Genomic DNA, 4,502 nt, shown 5'->3' on the forward strand with positions numbered 1-4,502 from the left:
TTTCAAAGATTTGGGGTCATCCCTGATCTCCGTGGAAATGGAGGTGGGAGAGTGGATGAGTTGGAACTGGCCTGGGAACTTTATCCTGGCCTCTGGTGGGGGTAGAGAAAAGTTCCCACTCGCAAGGTCACAGGTTTAAGGAAGCAGGCACAGTCTGTTCCCAAAATACACCTCTCTCCCGGAAAGGTTAGAGCTGAGGTTTCCATTATTAGGGGCAAAATTTAAGGGCGTGCCAAGGAACTCAGTAATCTAGATAAATAACATTTTAATGCAATATTTTAAAATATGTTAAATATACATATTTTTTAATTTTAGTAAAAATTAATGCAAAAAAAATCCATGATGAACAAAATGTTGAAAATTTAAGTGAGGACTGGATGGACAAGTCATATTGGAGCCTGAAACAAAAGTAAGCATCAGTAAAACTGATCCCATCTGCTAGTCCTTAGGCCACGGTCAGTTTATTCATTGCTTGCCCTGCAGTGTGAAGGGCCCTGTTAGGACTGTTCATCAGGAAGGGGAAAGGCCCCAGATGCCTAAAGGGGAAGAGAAGGCTCTAGATTGGGAGATGGTGCCCCTGGCTGCCCTTCAGAACCAGCCTGGAGCCCACTCCCAAACCACGCCAGATGCCCCTGTCCTGGAAATGGCCCATTTCAGCCTCTCTACACAGACTGACTTTCGGATCTCAGAGGAGCCCAAAAGCAATGGGGCTTCCTCTCCACTTCAGAGTGAACATCGGCTCAGCACCTGTTGAAGCCAGGCCTGTATTGGGTGCTGGGTTCTATTTAATGCACAACACGCCATGAGGTGAGTTTATTATCCCAGCTAAGGAAACTGAAACTTGAAGCAGTTAAATAACTTGCCCAAGGTCACACAAGCTTGGATTTTAACCCCAGGGCAGTGTGAATGCACTTGTTTCTTAGGTCAAGAGGTGGGAAGAGGAGGAAAGAATAATCTGAGCTGTGAAGACTTGCTAGGCTCATACTCAGGACATGAGGGATTGGAATGGGAAGTTATCCTCTTTGGCTCTAACTATGGTCTGTTATTCTCCTTCTTCCTCCCAGATGCTGGGGAGCAGCCAATTGGCACAGAGGCAGTTTTGGCCTTACCCAGACATAACCTTCTGAGGCTTAGAAGAGGTGGCATTTTCTTTGGCAAGAGCGGCTCCTGAATGAGTTCACAGAAACGGGAAAGGGAGAAAGATTGGTTCTCTCTCCTGGTGGTGTCCCTACTAGGAGGGAGCTAAGGCCTCCGCATACTTAGAACCTGCTTCTTGTCCTAGGGAAGCCCCAAGTCTGACTCACTGGACCCAGGGCATGAGTCACACTCCTTCCTCCCCAAGGAACCACACTGACATAAACCAGACTCAACCACAGGGAAGAGGATGGAGACAGAGGAAGCAGATAGACAGTGGTGAACAGCTGAGACTGGGCGAAGGAAGCAGGGAAGGGAAGGAAACTCAGGACCAAGGAACTTGTCTTGTTCGTCCAGAGAGACACCTCTCATCTCCCTTTCAGGGCCAGAGGCTGATGTGGAAGGGACCCTGATTCTCTTAAAAGGGCCAGCTAATGTCTAGAATGTGTCAACTATAGAGAGCTATAAGGTCAATATTTGGGTATAGGTGATTCACAGTCTGATGTGAAATTCTACCATGAGAGAGTCACTCCTTTAGCTATAGCTAAGAATCCCATTTAAGATACAGCAGAAAAGGATAAATCATGGAGCCTTATTCACAATGACTACTTTGACCCAGTGAATTTATTAGAATCACAGAATCAAAATCTAACCCTTAAATCATCTAATCTAGTAACCTCATTTTATAAATGAGGACCCCAAAGCCCAGATAAATAAAATGACTTGTCCATGGTCCCACAGCCATTTAGTGACAAAGTCAGGACCAAAGCTAACAATGTAAGGCTTGCTCCTGGCAAATGCAGGGGCACTTCCCCCCAGCAGTGTCCTACATCAAAGCAGGCTGCAGTGAGGGAGTGACTATCTGCAAAACAAGAAAAGACTTTAAACAATGTTTTCTATATTTTTTTCTGATCATAAAAATAATCTGTGCTCATTATAGAAAATTTAGAAAATACCAAAAAGGATAAAACCACTCAAATCCCATCACCTAGACAGATGATGAGTATTTTTACATGCACATATATTTTTATTAAATTTTATTTTAAACATTTAAACCCTTCCTTTTTCATTTGTAATAGCTAATAAACATCTTATCAAATCATTAAAAACAATTCAAAATTATAACTTTAATGGCTGCATAATATTTCATCATGCCTATTTCATAATGTATTTATTTAATCACTTCCACTTATTAGGAAATGATTAGGTTGAATTTCTTGTTTCACTGTGTAAATGATGCTACGATAAATATCTCTGTACATAAAGATTTTGCTACATCCCTGATTATTTCAGATAAATATCTAGAGCTTAATTTTAGGTTAAAGGGTATACATTTTTAAAATTCTTGATACATATCACCGAATTGCTTTCTAGAAATGTACCACATTTCTAGATGCCCTCACCAGCAGCATATACTAATGCTGGTCTCCAGTGTCTATCAGACCCAACACAGACCATTCTCAGTTGCCTATGCTCTGTACTATCTCTGTTTTACCTCTGTTGGGAGTGGACCCTACTCCCCAGGGACAATCAGCTGGAGGGGTCCCCCTGGAAGAGACTCAGAACTGGGAAGTTGCTGGGGAAAGGGGCAATGAGAGGCCCAGAGTAGGGCGCCACTCACAGGAAAAGGAGGGCTTGTGGGGTCCTGAAGACATTTAAAAGCTTAGGCAGACACAAAAAGCGGGAGGTGAGAAGAGCTAGAAGTGCAGCCAGCAGGAAAAGCTGGAAGAGAAATTGTGCCCAAATCTTGGCTTTGCCCAAGGTCATCAAATTGCCTTTACAGTGAGAAACATATTCATTCATTCATCCATCAATCCATTCATTCATTCACTGGGGCAGAAGACTCATATTAAGTGTATCCTGTGTACAAGGCACAAACCAGTTGCTATGGGCAATATACACTCTGCTCTACCCCCACCCCACACCCCCAGGCCTCACCCATCAGTGTAAACAAGGTATCATTTTGATTAACCACAAATATGTCCCTTGTCTGCCGCAGCGGACAGGGCAGGCCCACCAGCACATAATGAGTGCAGTGTTCCAGAGCACTGCCACTCACACCATCTGTGGTGACCACCAGTGATTTTCATTTCCTCTGAGTCACAGACAATTGTGTGGTCCTACTTGCATGACCGCAACAGCCTCCACCACATGCAACTTACCAGAGACTTCTAGATCACCCTAACTGGTCTGTATTCTGTTCAGCAAAATAAGGCCTTCAGTCATGCACTTGAATGGCATGGCAATGTCCAGCTGCCATGAGTTTCCAAACTTACTCTGTTTCTTTTCTTATCTACCAAACAAATCACTCTTGAAAAGCATTGCTCTGGAGCATGGGTCCTGGAATCTAAAGCATGGCTTTAGATCTTACTTCAGTCACTGCATAACCTTTGGCAAGTTACTTATCTTCTCTGATCCTTATTTTCCTCATCTATAAAATGGGGTAATATAGTACCTACCTCACAGAGTTATTAGGCAAAATAAGTGAGATGATGGAGGTAAACTGTGTGGTGCAGTGCCTGGCACGTAGTAAGGACACAATAAATTCTCTCCATTCCACTTGATCCCGACCCTGTGAGGCTAGTAGAAGGAGTCTCGGTAATAAATACCTCCAGAGTTATGGATAAAATACAAAAGATGGGCAGGGGGTAGAGTAGGGAGTTTGTATTTACTGTATTCCTACTATGTGCCAAAGACTTAACATTTGGCATCTCGTTTAAGCCTCAAAATTTCCCTGTGAACTAGGTATCATACCCATTCTGTAGATGGAAATGAAGATTCACAGAAGGTAAATAGCTTGGACAAGATCACACAGCTAGTATGTGGCTGAGTCCAGGTGAAAACCTGGACTGATCTGATTCCAAGCCCTTTTCTTTTCACCACTTCGCACTGTCTCCTTTGGCCAAAGGATGTCCTCTCTTCCTTAGAAGGAATTCCCTTGGCCTAAGTCAGGGGCCCACTGTGGTAGATTGCATTATTGTTCCCGATTATTCACGGCCATGTCCTTGTGATAGAATTATACATCCCTTCTCCAAGTCACATGCAAGTGACTTGGGATGGGTCGCAGGACTTGCTTTGACCAGTGAAACATCAGCTGCATATCCCAGTGAACACTTTAGGCACCATCACTTGGTTCCACCGTTGCTCTTTCCCCGTGCCACAGCCCAGCATGGCCCTAGAGGGGCTCTTCCTACAGCTTCGGTCCATGAATGAAGACAACTTGGGAAGAGAGCGGCAGCCAAAGTGAGTGAGAAGTAAGCCTTTGCTGTTGTAATCACTGAGGTTTGAAGGGGGCGTTGTTAGCTGCCATGTGGTGTAACAGTGAAAACTGACTGATACACCCCCCTCTCTATCCCAGCTGCCCGCTC

Source organism: Hippopotamus amphibius, chromosome 4, assembly GCF_030028045.1.
Source record: "Hippopotamus amphibius kiboko isolate mHipAmp2 chromosome 4, mHipAmp2.hap2, whole genome shotgun sequence".
Classification (NCBI taxonomy): domain Eukaryota; kingdom Metazoa; phylum Chordata; class Mammalia; order Artiodactyla; family Hippopotamidae; genus Hippopotamus; species Hippopotamus amphibius.